The 25,316-nt window shown below is 47.8% G+C and overlaps 1 long non-coding RNA gene across 1 annotated transcript in view; it reads left to right on the plus strand.

Annotated features, from left to right (window-relative positions):
- LOC126984164 (uncharacterized) overlaps nucleotides 1-25,316 on the plus strand; it is a 75,698-nt gene that overhangs the window by 13,889 nt on the left and 36,493 nt on the right. Inside the window, exon 2 of the long non-coding RNA XR_007736453.1 lies at nucleotides 3,268-3,347. This is a non-coding gene — a long non-coding RNA (uncharacterized LOC126984164). The remainder of the gene's footprint in view (nucleotides 1-3,267; nucleotides 3,348-25,316) is intronic.

A 25,316-nucleotide genomic window follows, 5' to 3' on the forward strand; every position in this document is an offset into this window, starting at 1 on the left:
TGTCTCTGGCGCCCTTTACTGTGCGTGAAAAGAAAGGTCGTCCAATGGGGGAAAAATGCCGCTTCGTAATTGCCACTTGCTCTGAAAACTCCGGAAGGTTGTCAGAATGAAATTTCGCACTTTTTGAAGTACCGAAATACTCCCTTTTAAGGACTGAAGTTAAAAAATATATAATTAAAACAAAAGAACAGAATGCTTATATTTTGTCTCTCAGTCGTTTAGGAAATGTTTTGTATCAGAGATTGATGAAGCGGTGCCTTTCTTCACTTATGCACGAATGTTTACCTCCGGTCATTCTCTTCTTCATTCCCTTTCAAGCTTTTTTCTGTGCCGTTACGGTTCCTTATACTTACCTCTTTAGTTACTTATTCATGTATATTTATAGTTTTCCATTCAGGTTGTTTCATTCACCATTGTTTTCTTTGTGTGTCCATCGTTCATGCTCCCACGTCACACTGCCCGGTGCGGCCCTCACCAGCGTCTCTTCCGCTTATCCTTTTCACCGGGGAGGGGCCGAGAGGATGGGGAGGAGATGGGGTGAGGACCGTAAGCTCTCACAAGTGGTCACGGGGCGCAGCGCTCCTCCAGTCAGCCACTCAAAGCGTTAGGGCCGATAGATGGAGCACGGAACATAAAGCCACTTGTCGGTACCTGGCGCGAGGCGATACAGGTGGTGTTCGTGGTCATTAGAATCGATTTCTCAATTAGCTGAAGGTGTTATGCAGCGCTGCGTGGATTTTGCCTAAAGCACAGTAAGCAGATTGACCATGAAGAAAATGATGAATAGGGGGAGAGAAGGGAGGGAGAGAGGGAGGGTTGCAGAGGATGGAGGTAGGGGAGAGAAAGGTAGAAGGAAGGGGAAGTGAGCTATTTGTATTACGTGGGACATGGACGCGATTAATAAAAGATTTTAATCTCTCGAAATTTTAGGAACGCGGAGAGTGATGGGGCGTTATGTTAAGTAAGAGAACATGGCGGGGTAACGTTTTTGTTGGGAGTTGTTATAGCAGGAAAGGAGCATAAGTACGGTGTAACATGTGATAGTGTGTGTGTGTATGTGTGTGTGTGTGTGTGTGTGTGTGTGTGTGTGTGTGTGTGTGATGAGCGTGGTGAAGGAGCATTATCACACTGAGGAATGCGCCTTAAGCCTTCTGTTGCCTCATATCTGCCTTAATACTTCCTTTTATGGCAAATCAGGTCTTAGCTGTACGTGTGTGTGTGTGTGTGTGTGTGTAAGGTCATGCGTTTCACTGCGACAGTCATTTTTTGAGATTAGCACACACACACACACACACACACACACACACACACACACACACACACACACACACACACACACACATACACACACACACACCAGCGCTGAAACATCCACCCATCCATTTCTTCATAATCCACTATTCCCGTCCAAAGCGATGTGGTGTGAAGCAAAATATTCCTGTTTATTGCCAAGTTGAAGGCTATTAGAAGCAGCCCACATGTGACCCACGCAGCCCTTCCCACCTAGTCCCACCTATTCATCCCACAACCAACACTCACTCCTTCGCCTCCTATCCAGAATGTCCAATAGTCATTCTGGGCCCCGATGACTCATTCCTGGTAGTTAATATCCTGGAATGTTGGCATTACGACGAATTATTAATGAGAAAACATGTAAATCAAGCGGAGAAAGTAACGTTCCGCACCGCAGGTCAATTCTACTCGTACAGCAACACAAATTCACAACTTTTGGGCCTTATATTGTGTTGGGTGCGGTAATGTTTCTTTGTGAAGTGTGTGTGTGTGTGTGTGTGTGTGTGTGCAGACTCGAAGACGGAGGGAGAAGGAGAACCTGCTTATAGGGAAGGAAGTGTATACATAATATTACATATGAGGGCGCTGTATGTGTGATTTTGTCATGTGAGATTAGTGTGTGTGTGTGTGTGTGTGTGTGTGTGTGTGTGTGTGTCATGAGGGGGTTGACCGGTGGTGGTGGAGGAATAGGCGTCATCTGATATTCATGAACTCTGGCACTGGAGACAAAGTGTGCTATTGACTGCCACACCCTCACAATATTTATCCTTGCACATAACCATTGACAACACGGTGTTTCGGGCCTGCCAATTGCTACCTTGCGGGGCTGGAGGACTGAAGGGCTGGAGGAAGGTGCGCACGAGGATTGTTGGAGGAGGGACGTGAAGAATATACGAGGAAGGACGTTATGGTCGAGTATCCGTTGGAGTGAGAGGAAGAGGATGGGAAAAGGAGGATAGGAAGATTGTGGAATAGGTTAGGATTTTAGTGAGGCCGAGTAGGTTGTGGAAGGAAGGTGAAGGAAGTTTAGCGTAGGATGGAGAGGACTGGAAAAGGAGGATAGGAAGGAGTAGGAAGATGGTGGAGTAGGTGAGGATTTTAGTGAGGCTGAGTAGATTGTGGAAGGAAGGTGAAGGAAGTTTAGCGTAGGATGAAGAGACTGGAAAAGGAGGATAGGAAGGAGTAGGAAGATGGTGGAATAGGTGAGGATTTTGGTGAGGCCGAGTAGGTTGTGGAAGGAAGTTTAGCGTAGGTTGTGAAATAATGATGAAAGAGGTAATAAGGAGGGAAGTTAATTAATGTTTAGAGTGGACTGTGGAAGAAAGATTAAGGAGAGTAAAGGAAGAACGTGTAGCCTGGAGTGAGATAAGTGATTCATGCAAGAAGGGTGAAAGGGTAGGAAGCTGCAGAAGAGGTGCCAATACTGCAAAAGGAAGTGTTGGAGAGTGCAGGAGGAAAGGGGTGTTAGAAGGAGCTGCATAGACGTTGCTGAAGGTAAATGCATGAGGTTAGAAGCGGAATACTAATGTAGAAAGATGTATATGTTGCGCGATGATTGTGAAGGGATAGTGAAAGATGGACGTTCGTAGAGGTTTGTAGGATTGTGTTAAAAAGTATGAGTGTGGACAAGAGAGAGATATTGGTCTGGACGTCTGGAAAAAGGAGAATTAAAGTGAGGGAGGATGTGAAGGAGGTGGAGGATGCGTGAGGAGTGACAGAAGTGGATGTGTGTAGACTCCTGCGACTATATGGAATGAGTACCAGTGAAGATACAAGAGAGAGAGAAAGAGATAAGTCTGGACAGCTGGAAAAAGGTGAAGGATGTGTAGGATGCATAAGGAGTGACACAGAAGAGGGTCGGGTGGAGCTTGTGAGGGCTGAGGAGGATGAATGAGGGTAAGAGAAAAGCATAGCATGAGGGGGGTGAGGCACAGAGCGAGTCTTTAAGGTGTTCACTTTGTATTTTCTTTTCAGAGCAAGATGGCCACCCCCGCCCCTGGACCCCTCCCCCAGACCACCCCCGAGGACGGCCCTTCCCGGCGACGCTCCCTGACGTGAGTACACCTGTCACGGTCCACAGGTGATGCTTTTCACCTGTGGATCTCACCTGTTGGGCGTTTGCGTTGCGATGTGCCACAGACTGAGTGAGAGGTTTACTGAAATTCATGTTCTACTACTACTACTACTACTACTACTACTACTTTTTTTTATCAAAGGAAACGACTTTACAACTATTACTACTACTACTACTACTACTACTACTACTACTACGACTACGACTACTACGACTACTACTACTACAACTATTTTTTTTATCAAAGGAAACGACTTTACAACTACTACTACTACTACTACTACTTATCACAATTACGACTATTACCACTTCTCATCATTATTACTCTTTCATTGTTATTATTATTATTACCATTATTGTGTTTGTTTTCGTTGTTGTCATCGTCGTCTTTGTTGTCGTACTCAAAGCCGTGGTCAGCAGGATGGTCCGGGTCAAGAAATCAAATATATACACATTCGTTTCGTTTCCGGGAATGACGCTGTTGCATTCCGCCTGAAACAAAGTGCTTATGTCAAAGGCGACGACTGTATAGCTTATTGTTCCACGGGGTCTGCATTGTTGCGAGGGTCCGCTGAGGAGGGGGGCGGCGCGGGGGGGGGTGGCCAGAACTGGGTGTGGTGTGGACGTTGATGGGGTGGGGGAACGGGGCGGGACAGACGGGGCGGGGCGTCAGTATGGACAAGGCGGGGCAGAATATAAGGGATGGATGGAGAGGGGTGGTGTGGTGTGTGGTGGAGGGAGGTTCGCGGGAGGAAGGGGGTGACGGTAGTGGGGAGACCGGGGCGCTGTGGGGTGGGATGGGGCAGGGATCAGCATGAGGTTGGGTTTAACGGGGCACAGTGGGGTGAGGTGGGGGATGGGGTTTGGGAATGAGGGGGCGTTGGTCTGCGTTAGGTTAGGTGGGGGCTTAGTGGGGCTGGGTGGGTTTGGGTTCAGGTTCTTTGGGGCTGGATGGAGGGGATCTGGGGGGCGGGGCGGGGCGGGGCGGGGCAGGGCGACCATCGGTGAGGACACGACGCGACCCCTTCCCTTTGTGCGTCTCCGTGCGTCACTCTGCTCGTAACTCATCCTAGACGCTCCTCCCTCGGACTGGCGGGGGGGGGGGGGGGGGACACACACACACACACACACACACACACACACACACACACACACACACACAGGGCATATTTACCTTGGGGATTGCTGATTTATAAGTATTTGCCACCTTCTGTTTGGGCGATCAGAACCTCTTCAACCCCTTCTAAACGACACGTCAACCCCTTTAACCCCTTTAAACGACACAACAACCCCTTTAACCCCTTTTAAACTATACATCAACCCCTTTAACCCCCTTTAAACGACACATCAACCCCTTTAACCCTTTTAAACTATACATCAACCCCTTTAAACGACACATCAACCCCTTTAACCCCCTTTAAACGACACATCAACCCCTTTAACCCTTTTAAACTATACATCAACCCCTTTAACCCCCTTTAAACGACACATCAACCCCTTTAACCCCCTTTAAACGACACATCAACCCCTTTAACCTCCTTTAAACGACACATCAACCTCTTGAACCCCTTCTGAACGACATTTCACCCCCTTCAAACCCCTTTCGGACTACACATGAACCCCCTTTAACCCTTTTTAAACGGCACATCACCCTCTTCAACCCCTTCTAAGCGACAAATCAACCCCTCCCCCTTCCCCTCCTCCACCTCCTGCAACACCTTCCTCTGCCTATCACAAAAAACGCACATACGCACACACGCACGCACATGCCTCAACTCACCCCCTCCCTATCTCCCCTTCAAGTTGGCACATCTCCCCTCCCCCTCCCACAACATCTCTCTCTCTCTCTCCTTCCCCCTCAAAGCATTCACCTCCTTCCATCCCTCCATTATAATATACACATGCCCCCAACCCCCTTTCCCCCTTCCCTAACCTCATCCCTCACACCTACACGCACACTCTACTCATCTCCCCATCAGACACACCCTTCCCATCTCTCCCTTCCTTCCCTTCCCCTCCCTTCTCAGCCCCTTCCTTCTCTTTCATCACACGTTTCCCTCAGTCTCCCCTCACCTATTCTCCTCCCCTCTCCCCCAACACCCCCACCTCACACGCACTTTTTCACCCCCTCTCACCCCTTCACCCTTTCTTCTCTCCCCCCAACACATCCACCTCACACACACTCTTGCACCCCATCTCACCTCTTCCCTCATTTTCCTCCCCTCTCCCCCAACACACCCACCTCACACTTACTTCTACACTCCCTCTCCCCTTCCTCTATTCTCCCGCCCCCTCCGTCAACACACATGCACACACACCTCACACGTACTCTTGTACTCCCTTCTTACCCCTTCCCCATCAGACACACCCTTCCTCACATGTTATTCAGCCCCTTCTCTTCCTGCACACGTCCCCCCATTATCACCTCCCCTCTTTATTCAGCACTCCTCCTTCCCTCATCGCCCCCCCCCACCCCCCCCTCGCGGCGTGCACATCCGTTCTGCCCACGTCTTCCTCCCCCATTATGTGACTACCATAAACCCATTTTTGAGGCGTGTGTCTGTGTTTAGGAGGAGGAGGAGGAGGAGGAGAATATAAATTGATGTTTTGCCCCTTTTGTGATGTTTGTCTGTAGGCCTCATGGTGTAAAGTAAAAATAAAATAATGATAATAATAATAATAATAATAATAATAATAATAATAATAATAATAATAATAATAATAATAATAATAGTATTTTTTCAATCTTATTTTTTTTCTTCTGAGGACTTACTTGAGAGGCTGCAAGTGAAGGAGGACCGAGAGGATGAGAGAGAGAGTCCAGAGTGAGGAGGAGGAGGAGGAGGAGGAGGAGGAAGAGGAGGCGCGGCATGCAAGGGTCCTTTTTGTCATGTCGAGGTTGCATGAATTTTATAAACATTTTTTTGTCCTTCGCTCACAATTTTTTGGTCCACGTACTTAGCGTCTATTTATTTGTTTGTATATCTGTTTGTGTGTTTATATATCATGTGGGTGGATCCCTTCACCCCGGTGCTATTTATCAACGCTTACTCTGCCTTTACCTCTCCTTTATCTTCCCAACGCCTGTCACTTTTATTATTCGTGTTCTCTTCCTGCTTGTCCACCACCACCGCCACCAACAGAACCTCCTCCTCTTCGTCCTTCGTTTTCTTATTCTCCTTTTCCATTTCTTTTCCTTTTCTAACTTCTTATCATAATCCTCCTCCGTTGTGTCTTATCCACGGTAAATTCGTCTGGCAGTTGTTTGTCAAGGTCTGGAAGGTTCTGTGTGTGTGTGTGTGTGTGTGTGTGTGTGTGTGTGTGTGTGTGTGTGTGTGTGTGTGTGTGCTGCTTCTGCTATGTACTACTACTGCTGGTTCTGCTGCCTTCTGCTGGGTCTCTTATAACACTGTCAGCTCTGTTACACATTAATGATATTACCTAAGTATAGATTGTGCCGTGGTATCAAGTCATGTGTTGGCTGCATGTCGTGTGTGTGTGTGTGTGCGTGTGTATTTTTCTGTATCTCCTTTTATTCCACGATAAGGATTCATTCCATCCTAAATATTTATTGATTTACTCGCGCGCGTGCACACACACACACACACACACACACACACACACACACACACACACACACACACACACTCTCCATCAGCTGGGGTTGAGTGAGGGCGACTAAGGAGAAGAAGGGGAGGAGAGTAAAGGGGAATCAAGGGGGAGGGGGAAGGCGCCCCTTGTATACCCACCTTCCATGTCAAGTTGCCAACAGGATGTGGGTGTGGGTATGGCTGTGGATGAGGAAGGTGGATGATGGATGGTATGATAATTGGGGATACAGGTGTGCCGTACGCGGGGTGGGGTGGGGGGTTCGGTAAGTGGGGAAGGACTCACAGGTAAAAAGCTGTTAACAATACAATAATAGACGTTCAGAATGTGGGAACTTATAATCCATCTAAATCGCTTGTATTTGTGCTTCGGGAGGCTCGTCAATATTTGCTTTTCTTTGGCCACCTCCTAACCTTCACTGGATCCGTCGATTGTAATGGATGAAGGGTAGAAAAAAGTGTATACACGAGGTTTGGATCCACCCAGTCCGTGCTTTCGGTGGTGTTTTATGAGTGTGTCCAGCGGGCAGCACAATCTTCGCTTTTTATCAGACTTGTATTTGAGTTAACTTTCACCTGCATCACCTGCTTACCTGGGCGCTGCTTGATAGTGTGTCACCTGCACGCTAACGACAGGTGTACTACTGGTTGAGAAGTATCGTTTTCTAATATTTTTCGGCCATAACTGCATTTTTCTTTATACTCGTACTCGTCTGAATGATGACATGCCTGAATATCTCATAGTGAACCTGTATTGTTTGGTATCTTATCATCTTATCAACTGCATAATCCTTCCTTCCATTTAGTTAGTTTGTCAGTGTTTTTTTTTATTACAACAAAGGAGACAGCTCAAGGGCACAAAAAAAGTAAACAATAATAAAAAAAAGCCCGCTACTCGCTGCTCCCAAAAAGAATCCAAAGAAGTGGCCGAAAGAGAGGTCGAGATATGTTGCTTTCACTAATGTTTTCAGGCTTTATAGTTACTTATTTATTTTCTTCTTAGTTTTGTTATTGTTAGTCCGGAGTGTTCCACGTAGCCATCGGTAAAACGACCAGGAAGGCGACGGTGATGGCGTGGATGTCTACGCCCGGTGACTGTCCGAAGTGTCGTGTACCATTTGCTTGCTATTTGTTTGTTTGCCACTTCAGGAGCATTATTAAGACACCTCTTGACCATTACTTTATTTGAGGCATCTCTCTTGGTATGCTTTTGGGAGTAGTGTGTTCGGAGCTCCATTTTATACTTAATTTATATACCCTTGTGTACTTCCTTCTTCCTTTTACTTATTCATCTGAAGTAGAGTATTAGGACACCCCTGAACCATTATTTTTTGGGGGTCTCTTCTTTTGACATGTTTTGGAACCAGTGTTTTGGGAGCAATTCTTTATTTATCTTTATTTTTTTTTACCCTAGTCTGTCTCAACGCCCGAAAAAAGGTCACTACGAACCGTACCGTCCCGCACCCACGTTCACACCGCACGCGCGCCCCCCCGCTGGCCTGCCCGTTGTCTGTACCCGTCCGGAGGTGTACCAGAAGCCATGAGTCACAAGCAGTCGTGCACCTGACGGCGTGGTTCGGTTAACATTAAATATGGACGAACGTGACACCAGAATGGGGCCGCGAGCGCGTTGGTTCCGCCTCACGAGTGTTGACGAATGGCCGGCTCGTAACGCCACACTGTTATTACCCCAGGAACGCTCGCCCGCTGTTCCGTCACCTTGTTACACTTATTCTATATCTGCTTCCTCCTACTCGTACTCGTTCTCGTCCTCCTCATTCACATCATCGTCATCGTTTTCGTCTTCCTCGTCCTCCTCATCCCCGTCTTCAAGAAGAGGTTAGATAAAGCCATGGATGGTGAGGTAAGGTGGGGTTGAGTGTACAGGAGCTGCCTTGTATATGCCAACCAGCCTCTTGCAGACTCCTTACGTTCTTATGTTCTTATGTTCTTGTCCTCGTCCTCATCTTCGTTACGAGTGAGTGAGCGAGAACAAGAGATTTCCCGCGTATGATTTCCTCAAATTTCTTAACTTAAATATGAACACGGAACACTATACAAGAAATTTTCGAAGTCCTTAGTATTGGTTTGTTGGCTTACTAACCCATCATGGAGAGCTGTGAAAGTGGCCCATAGTTAGCCACAGTTAGTTATAGTTAGATCGTTAGATGATTGGACACACATACGAGGAGAGAGATGAGGGGAGAGAGAGAGGAAGAGGGAGGAATGATGAGGACTTGAAGCTGGAAGAAAGGGAGACGAGAGTGAGTGAGTGATTGAGGATAGGCGCCGCAACAGCCAGGGTCATATGGCGCCGCAACCAAACAGATAACTAAAAAGGAACCAAATGAGAGTTAAAAGGAACATAAAAAAGGGAGGGAGAGGAGAGAGATGGGAGAGTTGAAGGGGAGACGAGGAGGAATGGAGGAAGAGAGAGGCATAGAGAAGAGAGATGGGAGAGGGAGAGGGACGGAACGGATAGTCACTCACCCGGTGCCAATGTTTCTCGCCTCTTAGTGATTTGTTCTGGTGAAGAGGGAATCAATTTTTAGAGTTCCTACGTTTCATATTTCCAGATTTTGTCAGTGTTTATTCTGTTCAGGCAAATATTGGTATCGACATTTCTCGGCTAGCGATTTATAAAGGAATTCTGATTTTCTTTTTTTTTCATCACCTTTATAGTTTCAAGGTGAAGCGTTTATGGCTGTCTACTTTTTGCGGGTCGTCGTCGTCGTCGTGTGAATGATCGCTTGCATTTCCTTCCTCACCTTCCCCGAAATTCACTGTAGCGCCGAAGATGTGGGCTGGAATCAACCTTAATGTATTCCGGTCATGTGATTATGCAAAAACGATGTATACATTAAGATGGAGGGATAAGCCGGGGACGTCTGCGGAGGAAGTGGCGATGAAGCGGTGGAATAGCAAGTGAGCGCAAGGACAGGGATGATAATGAGGCTGCTAATATGTCTAAGTTACCCTCATTCCTTTCTTTCACCCCCCCCCCCTCCCTTGTACCCTCTCTCACCTTCCCTCCCCTTCTCATGCACCCTGTCTCGCTCCCTCTCGTCCCTTATCCCTCTCTCCATTCTTCCTTCTATACCTTTGAAACAGGCTGATATTATGTCTAAGTTACCCTCATTCCTTTCCTTCTCCCCCCCCCTCCCTCCCTTGTACCCTCTCTCACCTTCCCTCCCCTTCTCATGCACCCTGTCTCGCTCCCCCTCGTCCCTTATCCCTCTCTCCATTCTTCATCTTATACCTTTGAAACAGGCTGACAGTATGTCTAAGTTACCCTCATTCCTTTCCTCTCTTTCCTCCCTCCTTCCTTCCTCCCCCTCCCACTCGCCCTGTCTCGCTCCCTCCCACTCCCTACCCTCTCTCCTCCTCTCCCTCCCGCCATTCCTCCGTCCTACACCTGTGGAATACTACGAGACACATAAGTGGTTTAAACAAATTGAATACGACACGAGCCACGCCCGTCGGCCACTAAACACCGCCACGCCGCTCGCTGTATTGAAATCATCGTTGGCCGGCTGGTGTAGCGCCCTGGGCATCGCGGGTGTTGTGGGGTGTGTGTGTGTGTGTGTTTGGGTGTGTGTGGGGGGATGGAGGGGGGAGACACGCGCCCCCAGCAGGTGTCTCCACGCTGCACACACTTTATTTGGCCCCGGCAGGAGATCAGCTGGCCCACGACTCCCCCACCCCCCCACCCCACCCCCACCCCCACACCCACACCCACACCCACACCCACACACCCACACACCTTCTCGCCCCTGCAGTGAACCCAGGGCGTGAGGTGCTGCTAATGAATAGACAAGGCGAGCGGCGCAGCGGTGCGAGGTCAGTCCGCTTATCAGGGTTCCCCTAACGAAGGCTGAGTGTCGCCGGGGATAAAAACCCTCGCCCTGCCCAGCATCCCGCCCGCTGACTGGCTGGCGAGGAGATTGGGAATTTTGTTCTCTTGAAACAAGGACCAATCAACGGGTGTTTTAAAGGTGACCACTTATCTCATTAGCATTGTATTATCGCCTTGGGTGAAAAAAGGTGCTGAGGTGATTTTTCTTCCCCGCCGAGCCGCCGGAGCGTTGCCCCGCGGCCCAGGTGCGTGCAGGGGCGAGGCGCGCTGCCCTCCCGCACGCGGAATGACCGAAAATCCTTGGAAATCGGCCCGGAGTATTATCACCTGGTAATGGAAGTCAGTTGGTGTTTTTAGTATGTACGTCGTAACTCTGGCAGCGGCGGCCATGTCATCAGCCATCCGGTTAGTTCATCAGATGGGGAATGTTGGCCATTGTCTTGTGGCGGAGATCCAGCGATAGCAATTTTGTCATTTGTCACAGACCGGTTATTAGTGCAACTTTTTATAGGCAGGGGGCGGATTGGTCGGGGGCGATCGCGGCCACATGTCACATAACTCCTCCCATTTATTACCCATTATCCTATTAGTCATTAAGAAGTCAGGACGTCTGCCCACATTTTATGATAGATCTTGATAAATTACGAAGTATTTAAGAGGAATCCTTTTGTGTGCGAGGCAGGCGAGCGATGCGACGGTAGCCCCGACCTACCCCCGCCCCCCCCCTGCCCCGTCCATCGCTCAGGCTGTCCGGGGCCTCATCAGTGACTCTGCAATAATGATTATGGTAATTGTATAATGAGCCGACCCATCAGACTGTCGCATTCCCTGTGTCGCATTCATTAATACATTTTCATGGAGCCACGAGAGGGAGGTGGAACAATGAAATCTGGATTATACAACAGGACCCGGATCCTTGGCGCCCCCTCATCCCCCCTCTCCCTCCCCTCCCTCCTCTCCTCCTCTCGTGCCCAGCAGATGTGTTCCCACCTGCCCTGCCCCACCTCTGAACGCTCCCCGGCAGCTCCTTGTGTGATTTTTGGCAGCCAGATCAGGAACGGAGTCGGCGTCTTCCCCTCACTTCGTGGTACCAAGGTTGGGTCTGTTTTGAACGATGACCGCGATGAGCCTCCGAGCCACCATTATTATTACTCTCTTTGTCAGTGACGTGTAATTAATAATATCTGCGTCACGGGTCACTAGTGGATGCGCTGCTGGAACGTGTGTGTGTGTGTGTGTGTGTGTGTGAAGGGGTGATGTCATGGGGAAGGAGGAAGTCGCAGGGGCTTTCATTGCTCCTGTCGTGCGCGTTCTTGAGGGTTTTCATGGCTAAGGACGGTGATGGAAGGGCCAGAATTAGCAAAGTGCCGTCATCACCTCGTCTTGAGATCCGGTCCTAGCGTCACCCTTACCTGCCTTTAATACTCTCAAAAAAAGAAAAAAAAACAAAAACCATTAATCGTCTCACTTGGTAGTAATGGCAAGCTCCTATGTCATTACCTTTGTTTCACCTGATAGCCACTCGCCTCAGTATATATCAGCCTCAGGAAACACTCTGTACACTCACTTTTGTTACATTTAAATCACATCGAACTCAGAGGAGAACAAACACCTTCCACTTACCTTTACGAGCTTTGGCCATATCTCGTTGCTCGTCTGCATGTTTCATTTAGCCCCGAACCTTGCCAAGGCGCTCGTAATGGAAGCAGGAGCATTAGCGAGTAACATTATACCGACTCCAGAGGCAGAAGCAATATAAAGAAGAAGAAAAAGTATCTTCCGTGAATGGACAGACTTAACAGCCAGCACAGCGGACGCTCAGACAGACACGCCGTTGCTGTTTCTGTGTCGCGCTGTGTTTTCTGTTTCTGCTTTCTAAGGACGGAAGCAAAATAAAGAAAAAAAACTGACTTCCCTGAATGGACAAACTTAACCAGCACGGCGGACACTCAGACAGACACGTCGTTGCTGTTTCTGTGTCGCGCTGTGTTTTCTGTTTCTGTTTTCTAAGGGCGGAAGCAAAAAATAAAACAGAAGAAAAGGAACATCAACATCAAAAGAAAAACTAACATCCCTGAATGGACAAACTTAGCATCGAGCACAGCAAACACTCAGACAGGCAAGCCGGAGGAGGGAAGGAGGAGGAGGATGAGGAGGAGGCTACCGCTGCTGTGTCTCGCTGTGTTTTCTGGCTTCCACCTTAAGAGCCAGCAGCCAAGATCATGTTAAGGCACAGAGGGAAAAAAAAATCCACGGAGGACAGACGACCCAAAAAACTAGTACCGGGAACCTCCAAGCAGACAAGAACAGAGCGGCGACCGAGGCTCTGGAGACGATGCGTGTGTGAGCAATGAGGGGCGAGGGGGGTGGAAGGGGAAGGAGGGGCCAAGGTGGAGGAGAGACGGGGAAGGTGGGGGCGAGGATGGAAGGTAGGGGCGAAGGTGAGGGCGGTGGAAGCGAGGGTGCAGGAGATTAGGTAAGGTTAGGTGAGGGCAGGAGAGGTGTGGGTAAGGTTGAGGGAGGGGGAGGCTAGGGTGGGGGGATGGGTGGAAAGTGCAGTGGGTAATGGGGAGGAAAGTAAGTTGGGGTGCAGTGGGTGAGGGGAGATACTGGTGTACTGTAGGAGGAGGTGAGTGGATGGGGTGAAGTTTAGGGGAGTGGGTGGGAGGTGCTAGTTGCGGTGTGGGTGAAGGGGGATGTGAGGGTGAAGTCTGGAGAAAAGAGGATAGGAGAGGGATAAGGTTGGGGTGGAGTGAACGAGGGTAGATGAGGGTAGGGAGTGAAATAAGAGGAAGAAGGGAGACAGAAACAGGAAGAAAGTGAAAAGGGAGAGAGACAGACTGGAAAAGGAGGAGTGTGTGTGGGGGGAGGTGCAAGGGAGGAGGGTGCAGGAAAAGGAAAGAGAAGGCAGAGAGAAAAAAAGAGAAGAAAATAAAAATAATCAGGAAGAAATAAATGGTAGGGGGAGGATGAGGGAGAGGGGGAGAGTGGCATGGTGAGGGAAGGGGGTGTTCTAAGGGGGTGAGGGGGGGTAGGGGGAAGCGGTGCAGTGGAGTGGCTGCATAATGAGATGCGTCGCGGAGAACACACAGGATTTGTATCGCCGACCAGTGCATTGTGCATGACGGAGGCGAACATGACCTTAATGGAGTTCGATCCTGCTGAACAATGGGCGAGAGGCTAATGTAATGTGATTTGGCATTATCTGGGCGAGGCGGCGAGGGGCGGAGGGAAGCACTCAGCCCGGCGCACCGCACTTATTTGTTACCATCACGAGACAATACTTCTTCAGGAGAGCCTCTTTCCTGGCGACACTGGGCTTGGGGGGTGCCGTGGTCGGATGGTGGCAGAGGGACTGGTGGTCGTTGAGGGGGGGGGGGGGGGGGGACTTGTGGTGGTGGGTGATCTTGGTGAGGGGAGATGGTGGTCGTGGTTTTGATGGGAATTGTGGTGTTGAGGGGATGGAGGAGGAGGGACAAGTAAGGGGGGATGGAGGGGAAGTGTCTGGTAGCTGTTGCGGTGGTGCTGGGGGCTGCTAGTGGTGGGGTGATGTAGGGGGAGGGACTTATGGTGGTAGAGGTGGTGACAGGATAGTGGTGGGGAAGGATTTGGTGGCTGGTGTGGTGGGAAGGTTGATGTGGGTGAGGATGTCTGTTGATGGATGGGAGCCTAGTGGGTGCCCGAGGCGATGGAGGTGGAGGTGGAGGGTTAATAGATGGAGGTGGCAGTGGTTGAGGCATTGATATAGTGAGGATTAAGTTGTGGAGTATAGGGATGGGTGAAGACTTGACTGTTGAGTGGTGGGGGATTATAATGAAGCGGTAATTTAAGCGTGTTGTGTCTGTATACGGGTAACAAATATAGTAGTGGATGGATGTATAAACCCGTATCCTACAATTCAACGACCCGTATGTATGTGTTATTTAACCCGGTAGCTGCGGGGGTCATGTTTCTTAGGTTAGGTTAGGTTAGGCTAGGTTAGGTTAAAGGCCCCTCTAAGTAATGTAAAGAGACAGAAACATAATCACTCACGCAAACCATTTCATAATGTATATCAACGCATGTGTGATCAGTTTATGCATCATCAATTTTGGGAGGTTTATATCATGGCAGAAATTTGGCCCATCGCTGGTACACGGTAAAGCCACAAATTTGGCCCATCGCTGGTACACGGTAAAGCCACAAATTTGGCCCGTCGCTGGTACACGGTAAAGCCACAAATTTAACCCATCGCTGGTACACGGTAAAGCCACAAATTTGGCCCATCGCTGGTACACGGTAAAGCCACAAATTTGGCCCGTCGCTGGTACCGGGTTAAGGCAATGGTACCGTCATCATTCTGTGGGTGGCGGTACATAGCTGGCCCTGGTTTCTTCATCCCACAGAGGCGTTATCAGGCTCACATAACCCTCTCCGAGTCCGCGTGTCAGCTGCGTGTGTTTGTGTGTGTGTCTGTCTGTGATGAACATGTGGCTTAATGCAGACGAATACGAGCCGGGGTCAGACAGGAAAGCTGGGAATGGCAAGAATGGAAGGGCAAGGAGGCCAAGAATGAGGGGGTATGAATAATGAAAGGGGAAGAGGGGCATATAGATAAGAAGGAAGAAAAAAGAGAAAAGGAGAGAGAGATGGAGGAATGGGAGGGAGGGAAGGATGATGCGAGATAGAAGAACGAATAAACAGAGGAGGGAAGCGGGTATAGAAACAGAAGGAAAGGTGAAGGAGAGAGGTTAAAGGAAGGGAGAGAAGGAAGGAAAGGAAGGCGGCAATAAATGGAGAGAACATGAATAGAATAAAAGGAGGAATAAGACGTAGATATAAGATAGAAGATGAAGGATGAAGGAAACGTAAAGAAAGGAAGGCGATAACTATTAGATGCATACATAAAACAGAGGGTGAGGAACACGTAGGATAAACATCGAATAATTAGGAAGAAATAAAAAGCAGTGAGAGAAATAGTTGGAAGAGAGGAAGACACAAACCTGACAGACAAAGAAGAGGAGGTGGAGCATAACGAGGAGGAAAAGAAGGAAGAAAAGAAGCAGGAGAAGAAAGGAGTCAGCACGTTTGGGTACACCGTCATTGATTACCTGTCGGGGTGGCTTCAAATTACTGAAGGCTTGTCAAAAGAACTTAAGATAGGAGAGTGGGCGTCGGGGGCAGGACTGTGGTGTGACGGCCGGCGGGTGAGCAGCGGCCGAGGAGTGTCTTGCTAAGCGCCGCCACTCACTCAGGGCGCCGGCACCTCCTTTGTTAGCCCGACGCTGCCCAAACAAACCGACGGACCGCCTGGGGACTCCTGAAGGCGGTGACGGGGGTACGGAGGTAGAGGGAGAGGGAGAGGGTTAGAGAGGAAGTTAGAGAGGAAGTTAGAGAGTGAGTGAGTTAGAGAGGGAGTGGGTTAGAGAGGGAGTGAGTTAGAGAGTGAGTGAGTTAGAGAGTGAGTGAGTTAAAGAGGGAGTTAGTTAAAGAGGGAGTTAGAGAGAGAGTTAGAGAGAGAGTTAGAGAGTTAGAGAGTTAGAAAGAGAGAGAGAGTTAGAAAGAGAGAGAGAGAGAGAGAGAGAGAGAGAGAGATTGACTTGGGAAGGTGGAGGAAATTGCTGTTCGTCTCCGTCCCTCATTGTCTCCGGAAAATTACCTGCGAGTATGGTAATTGGTTTTCTTTTCCGTGAGCATTAGGTTAATTTGGGGAGTCATTAAGAGAGAAGTCCAATTTGATTACTTCGTCACTTTTTTTCTCTCTTTCTCTCTCTCTTACTTTCTTCACTACCGCCACTGCCACCCACAATCACCTCCTCCTTTTCCTCCTCCTCTCTACCCCCTTGCTAACCTTCCCCGCCTTTCTAACACACACACACACACACACACACACACACACACACACACACACATAATGCCGGCCTATTCCCTTCGTGCACTTCGCAACACAACAGCTTAAGAATGTTGAGTTTCTACCCTGCAACACTCCTCAACCCACCGAACACTTGCAACACCTACATTCCACAACACTTCTGCTAACATGTAACCGACCACCTCTTCCCTTCTCGCCTTTGCAACACACTTCCTTTCCCTTAGCAACACATTCCCCTACCTCGCAACACTCCAAGCTTGATTACAACAGCATTCCTTCCTCCCATGCCTCTCAAACAGTTTCATTCCACTCCACAAGTTTTTCCTCCTCCATTTCACCTCTATTTCTCTCTTATCTCCACCAGCATCACCCTCTCCCTCACTCCACATCAGATCCATCATTATAATCACTCCAACACTCCACTCCACTTGCCTCACTCCACAGCTCCCTCGCCCCTGTTTGCCCCTCGCTTCGTTGTTCGGAGTGAAATCGTTATGGCCTCCGTCTTGGTAACAGTGGCACTTAAGGGTTACTGATAAAGACAGGGAAAGGCCTTAACCCCCTCATAAGGTGTCAACGGAGAGGTTTACTACAGTGCGGTAAACGCGGAGAGAAAGAGATGGAACGGGGCGGTGCAAGTGGGAGGAAGGAAGCCAGACAGGAATAGAGGGGAAACAGGAGATTAAGGCGATTATGGAGGAGAGGAAAGGAGAGGAAAATAGGGAAGTTGAGGGTTGTGTGTTCGTTGGTTATGTTGTGTTTTGGTTAGGTGTTATGATCCTCGTTGTTGTTGTTCTTGTTTTTGTGTGTGTCAGTGTGATGTTCTTTCTGTTGGCTTTGATGTCTGTATTCTGTTCTTTTAGTTGTTTTTCAGTGTCTGTTTTGCTTATCCTTCTGTTGCTTTTAATGTCTGTGGTCTTTTGTTTTTTTTCTGTTGGCTTAAATATCTGTATTCTGTTCCCTCTCTTGGTTATCTTGTCCGTTTTCTGTTGTGCTTTCTGTTGGCTTCATTTAACTGAGGTATAAAACTGAGCTACTCCTAAAATAATGAATTGATACCAACCCTTATTTTGACCGTTCAATTTTCTAGTACTAATTTAAACGGTGCGTACGAACTGACTAACATAACTTGTATATACCTGTGCTGCATATGCTTACGCTAACAGGTACGGCTATAAGGCTTCCGGTTTACCACAGTTTGCTATCACCAGGTTTCCCCAGCTACCCGTTTATCGATCAACCCGTAGGAGAAAGGAACGGCTGGTTGGCCTGAACACCGGCTGGCCCGCTCCGAATCTGAACTGAGGCCGCCAGATATGTAGCAGGGCGCAAAGAGTTGGAGAGAATGGAAGAGGAGTAACTATAGCAATGTAGAGAAAAGGGAGTTGAGGGGATTAAGGTAGGAAAGAGGTAGAAGGCATTAACGTATGGAAGTGGATTTCTGAGGCCATGATAAAAAATGGACTATATAGCGATGTAGAGAAAAGTGACGAGGTTATTAAGCTGGGAAAGAGGTAGAAAGCAGTAATATAGGAAGTGTCTTTGAGGCCATAATGATGAAGAGTGTAGAAAGATGGAAAGAATAAGGAAGGAAAATGACTCTATACATGGAAAGATTATTTGAGAATTTATGGGAGATGGAAGGAGTGGGAAAAGAGGTAGATAAAGATGGTATTTGACAGGCTTGAAAACACACACATAAAATAAACAGGAAAGTGGAGAGAAAAATACATTGTTGAAGAAAAAAAGAATAGGACTAGAGAGAGAGAGAGAGATGACGTAAGGCGAGAGGAGTGAGACGAGGTTGGGTGAGTGACTATCGAAGGGAACAGAAAGAAAAAGGAAGGAAAAATAAAGGTTGGATGGGATGAAGAAAAAGAAGTAGAAGGAAAAAAAATAGAAGAAAAAGTAGAAAAAGGAGAAGAAAAAGAAAAAGAAAAAGAAGAAAAGAAGAAAAAAGAAAAGAGTAAGAAGAAGTAGAAAAAGAAGTAGAAGAAGGAAAGGAAGAAATAGATGAAGAAGGAAAAGAAGAAGATGGAAAAGAAGAGGAAGAAGGGGACAAACTAACAGCTGGCAAGACTTGTCAATAAGTACGTGTCCTTGTTGTTATTGATAGCGACGTGAGGAGGAGGAGGATGAGGAGGATGAGGAGGAGAGGAGAGGAGAGGAGAGGTAGACTAGTAGAAAAGTAGGAAAAATGACAAAAAGAGGAAAAATATTAGACGGATGTTACTAAAGAAAAACAAACTAGAATTATGAAAAGGATAAAGAAGAAAGGAGATAATACTGACACTTCTTCCTCCTCCTCCTCCTCCTCCTCCTCCTCCTCTTCACCTCTATCAGGGTCATTCGAAGTCGCACATCAAACACACTGATCTTCTTCTTTGTCTTCTTCTTCTTCTTCTTTTTCTCATTATTATTATTATTATTATTATTATTATTATTATTATTATTATTATTATTATTATTATTATTATTATTATTATTATTATTATTATTATTATTATTATTATTATTATCATTATTATTATTATTATTATTATTATTATTATTATTATTATTATTATTATTATTATTATTATTATTATTATTATTATTATTATTATTATTATTATTATTATTATGGTTAGAATTATTATCAAAGACTTAAATGAGAGTAAACAGGTAACCAGGGTCAGGTTGACGGCAGGTGAGGTGACTCCAGTGAATGATCTTGGCTGTGATGGGTGAAAGGGGGTAGGAGAATGGAGGGAGGGGAGGGGGGAGAGAGAGAGAGAGAGAGAGAGAGAGAGAGAGAGAGAGAGAGAGAGAGAGAGAGAGAGAGAGAGAGAGAATGGGAGGAGAAGGAGGGAGGGGGGGAGAAAGGAGGGGGAGTGGCGGTTGGACAGGGTTGGGAAAAGCCTGTCACCTGAGACCCCAAATTATACATAAAAACTAATTCGACAGTAAACGGGAATAATTTGTTTGTTTGAATTAGTGACTTGGAGGTGTACAAACGAAAAAAAAAAAAAAAAAACCCTCCTCCCTCTGAACCAATAGCGTGGAAGGATACTCGCCATTTTCATCTTTAAACCCAGACTCCAGAAGGGCGATGGGAAAATATTCACGCGTCAGGCAAGCCATTCAGGGTAACACGAGCTTTAGAGTGAGGCGAAACTGGGGTCATATTGCCTTGCCGAGGAGAACCGAGGCAGCATATGAAACTCTGCGTCTTGTGTCCTGTAACCTTATTTCTCATCAGGTCGTGTCGGGTGTAATTATGACCACAATGGGGTAATATATGTGCCCCGTGCTGATCTGAGGCGACCCTTTCTCCAGCACAAGGACGTGAGCAATTTTTAGGGTGAAAACGCGAGTATATATCAGTAGGCGATTTATCAGGTGTCACATAACCTTGAATTAAGTCGATTACTGTAGCAGGACCGAGTGGAAGAAGGTCAGGTGGGTCTACGTACACACACACACACACACACACACACACACACACACACACACAACACCTGGCATCTAATACTCACCTGTGACACCTTTATAGAATGGAGGCTTAGACTAATTGTACCTGTCTCCGGTGTGTGTGTGTGTGTGTGTGTGTGTGTGTGTGTGTGTGTGTGTGTGTGTGTGTGTGTGTGTGTGTGTGTGTGTGTAAGTAGTTTGTCTGTGTCTTGGGTTAGAGAGGAAAGTCAAAGAAAAAAGCGAACAGAATAAACAGAAAAGAAACCGGCTGGAAGAAGTTGCAAATAATGAAACACACACACACACACACACACACACACACACACACACACACACACACACACACACACACACACACACACACACACACACACACATCTATTTTAACATATGTACGCAATCACGCTTAACAAAAAACACACACACAGAGAGAGAGAGAGAGAGAGAGAGAGAGAGACATAGTAATAAATATAATCAAGTAAGTCAAAGGAGCCGGTAGAAGATGGGTCACTGGTATTGTTTTACTTATTATCAGTCATGAAATCTGGCCCCAGTCACCGCCCGCCGCCGCCACCACCTGCCTTCCTTCCCTTCTTTCCTTCCCTTCATCCTTATTCCTTTTATTTTCTTTCCTTACCGTCATTCCCTTCCCACACCACCACCACCACCACCTCCTGCCTTCCTTCCCTTCTTTCCTTCCCTCCATCCTTATTCCTTTTATTCTCTTTCCTTACCGTCTCTCCCTTACGGCACCCTCACACCATTGCTCCGTTGTCCGCTGCTCTTCCCGTTGACTTATTCCTGTTCATTATATCATTATTTTTCTTTCCTATTTCTTCCTTCCTTTCTCTCCCGTTCCTTTCCCTCTCCTATACCTTCTCTCTTTTACTTCCCGTTTTTGCTTATATATATTTTTTTCTATACATCTTAATTCTTCTTTGCTGGTGTAGATTTTTTTGTTTGTTTCTTTGCCATTGTTTTTTTTACTCATATTTTCTTCGTTTACATTATTCCCTGTGTGTGTGTGTGTGTGTGTGTGTGTGTGTGTGTGTGTGTGTGTGTGTGTGTGTGTGTGTGTGTGTGTGTGTGTGTGTGTGTGTGTGTGTGTGTGTGTGTGTGTGTGTGTGTGTGATTTTTCGCTTCTGTTGCTGCGTGAATTTATTTTTTCTTTTGTTTTGGTTATTTTTTTTCCGTTTTCCATGGATTGACTTCACGTTCCTCTGACCCTCTGGTGCCATTTTTCTTGTGTTCAATTATGTCTTGCTGCTGCTAAACACGTCGTCTTCCTCCCCTTCTCCATCATCATTGTCAACATCCTCCTCCTCTTCCCTGTCGTCATCGGTATAATCATTATCAACACAAGTTCCATCGCTCCCAACACCACCGTCATCGACATCACAACACCACACCATCATGACCAGCACCACCACAATCCTCACAGCCTTAAATATGACACCACAATCATCTTTACCACCACCACCACCATGAACACCACACACGCCATCACAGTCACTACCACCACCATCACCACCAGCACAACCAGTCACCACACCTCCAATTAAGGCACCGGAATCACCTTTACCACCACCACCACTACCACCAGCACCACCATCATCACATCACGCCAACGACCACTCCCCCCCTTCCCCCTACCCCCTTCTTCCCGTCTAATCCCAGAAGCTGCATTCCACACCCCAGCAAGATGGCGTCCCTGCAACACTGCAAAATGGTTGATAATTACATGCAGATTATGCAGACCAATTAAGAGGGGAGGAGATAGCTAGCCTGGCCCGCCCGTCGCCTGCGCCAGCCCTCCCCTCTCTGCTCCCTCCTCTCTCTCCCTCCCTAGTCCTCCTCCCCTCCAGTTCCTTCCAGTCCCCTCCCGTCCCCGCTAGTTTCTCGACCCCTCTTCTGCTCCCCTTCTCCCCCTTTCCTCTCACCTCCATCTCTACCTCTACCTCCGTGCCTCACCTGTCTCTCTCTCTTCGTCTCTCTCTCTCTCTCTCTCTCTCTCTCTCTCTCTCTCTCTCTCTCTCTCTCTCTCTCTCTCTCTCTCTCTCTCTCTCTCTCTCTCTCTCTCTCTCTCTCTCTCTCTCTCTCTCTCTCTCAGTAATTAAAAATAGAATAGAAAGGAAAAGAAAATACAATAGTTTTGGGGGAAGGAAGGAAGGATGTAAGGAAAAATAGGAAGGAAATAAAATAGAAATTAAAAAGAATAAAAGAAAGGAAGGCTGGAAGGAAGGAAGGCAGAGAGAGAGAGAGAGAGAGAGAGAGATCGCCTGGTAGTTGTTCCCTCTGACGTGTAAAGATATACTGTTTCACGAATCTTGTTTATGGGTCTTGAGTTTCTGTGACTTGATAACTGATGAGCGGGATAGCGAGGGTCCGCAGGGGCGACACCAGCACGCCGGGACACCTGAAACCCGCCCTTACGGACCTATCCCCCGGCGCTCCTCAGGTGAAGTTTTGGCTCCTTTCCTCCTTCGGCAGTAAGGGCGACAATGGACACCGCTTGGAATATAATCACGGCGAGGCCAAAATTGGACGAACAGGTATTTTATTTATATGCCTCCAGATGGTGGTGTGTGAAAGCTTTGGCAGTCTAGGGATCACTCAAGAGACGTGGATTTGGTTTAAGGTGAATGTGTGTTGTTTTCTTTCGGACCTATAAGTGTGCTGATGCTGTAATCTCGGGGCTGTGACCTGCTCCGACTCGTGCTCTGTGCCGGCGTGGGTGAAGAGAATTGTTTTGTGTGGGGTTTTATTCATCGTGAAAGACGGGGATGGAAGGAAGACGGTACTCAGCTGTCAGGTTCACTTCTTGCTGCCCTTCCGTCTACGGATTCTATTCTTCACTTTGTACGTACGTCTTTCTTATTAAGTTTAGGCAAAATGCTTTCCATCACCCTAACAACATTTGAGTTTCAGCTCAATAACTAATGGTGTCTAGGACGTATTGTGTCCTGAATGTTATGTTTTGCTTCATGTTCTGTCGCTAACATGACAGTGTTTGACATGTCATGTTATTTTTCACTGGGAATCCGTGTGGCAAGGGTCAGCACTTCTTGCTACGAATCCGTAGCTTTGAATCCTTGTCTGGGCAGTCGGCAGCAGCCCACATAGATGCTCTTCCACCCTTTCGGGCTGGTCGATAAATGAGTACCTGGGAAGACCAGGGGAAGGTAAACTGTGGTTACCCGGGTGCCACACTTGCCCTCTGTGCCAGGATAATGGGCTATCATCCTCTACAGGCTCAAGTCTCTGTGACGGAGATGAGCACGGAGGCCACGCATAGCTTAACTTATTCCCCCAACTTCACCTTCACCAATTATTACCCAGGAATTGTTCTCTAGGGCACCCGTCGGCATGTTTCATTTGTAGGGATCTATTTCGTTACAGTTGAAATATTTTATAAGTTTGGTAGCGCCTTTTGATCTTTATCTTTTTCTCGAATCTATGTATTTTTACTTTGCTCATGCAAATGGTTTTCGTATTTGGTGTTTTTGTTCCTGTTTAATCAAGTGTAAATGAGTAACATTATTGAGCTTTTTGTCGCAGGATCACATCAGCTTGTATTACGTAGACCAGTGTGCAAAATATGTGGCCGTGCAGCCCATGATCACTGTTGCCAAGGTGTATGTGTGTGAGGGGCAGGTAACAGTACGGCGAGGAGGGCGTGTGGCGGCCACGCTAGGCCTTCGCGGTAACCTAACTTTACGTAACGTTCAGCCACGTGTGTGTGTGTGTGTGTGTGTGTGGACGAATCTTCACGTGTTCCGTGAATCTGGATAGTATGGTGATGACATAATGCTGTGTGCCCCGGTGACGACGTCCCTTCCCGGCCCCTTCTCCGTTCCATCCGCAGCGGGCCCCCAAGGAGCCTCAGTGCCCCCTTGGGCCTCACCTGCGCGCGTCGCCACTACTATCACCGCCGCCGCCGTCGCCGCCACCACTCCCACCTTGCCGGGTGTCGGGTTTCTGCCGGCACTTGACCCTGAAGGTGTTGTTACCTGTCATTTCCTGTTTCTTAGCCACCGTGGACCCGCCTCCCGCCGCTCCCGCGTAAGGAGTTTTTTCTTTCTTTGTATCACACTCAGGGTAATATTATCATTTTTCTGTGTCATTGCGTACCTGCTTGCGTGCTACAACTTTCTGCAGCATCATCACGTTGCGTGAGACGGCCAGACATAATCTTGTACTAATTTTCTTACATCTTTAATACAAAAAACTTATATCCGCTTTTACGTTTTTTTCCTGGAAAGCAATGTTCCAGATATTTCTGTATTTCCCGTTGATTTTACATCATCACTTCCCGAAGGCTGGCCAGCACTCTGAGAGGCCTCCGTGTCCCGGGCGGCGGCGGTCGTGAGGTGCGTGGGGTGTGTGCAGCCTCGTTGCCGAGTGTGCCCCGCCAGTACCGTGATACCGTCGGGTGGAAGATTAAAGCGTTAATCTCACCTTAAATGCTCCTGTTCACGCATTTCCCACGGCGTGCTCATTCCTTGGGTTTCCTCCACCTCCTCTCCGCCGCCCGCCTGCAGGGCAGCCCACGCCAGCTGAAACATGTCCCTTGCACGTCCTCGCCGCCACGCACGGCGCTCCTTCACCTGCGTCTAACCAAGGCTAGACTCTCCCTCTCAGGTGGTTTAAAGCGTATCGCTGCACCGCCACATTTTTTCTGTATCTCTTTCAGCTTGTGGAGGATGGAGTGAAATCTATCATTAACGTGTGCAGCATGTTGAAGTGACATAAGTACTCGTTTGTTTCTTCCCGCACACCTTTATGGACAGGTGTGTGAAGGTGACTGTGGCGAGCAGGTGTGAATGCCTCCCTCCCTCCCTCCCTCCTTGCTTCTTTTTCCTTCCTCCCTCTTTCCCTCCCTCCCTTCCTCCCTCCCTCCAGCGCTGTCTTGAGGGGAAATAGTAAAGATAATTATGCCTGTATCTCTCCCAGCATGCAGGTGGGAAATTGCTTCTTGTGCTTCTTGTGGGAGGAGGAGGAGGAGGAGGAGGAGGAGGAGGAGAGGGAAGAGAAGAGGGAGGGAGGGAAGGAGAGGGAGGAAGAGAAGGAGAAAGGCGAATAAGCTGATAGAGATAAATTACAAATGAATAAAATCATGAAAAAAAAAAATCCGCAAGCAGTAAACACGAACAAGGAAAATAGGAGGAAAACCAACATTGA

This window comes from Eriocheir sinensis, chromosome 56 (assembly GCF_024679095.1).
Source record: "Eriocheir sinensis breed Jianghai 21 chromosome 56, ASM2467909v1, whole genome shotgun sequence".
Lineage (NCBI taxonomy): Eukaryota > Metazoa > Arthropoda > Malacostraca > Decapoda > Varunidae > Eriocheir > Eriocheir sinensis.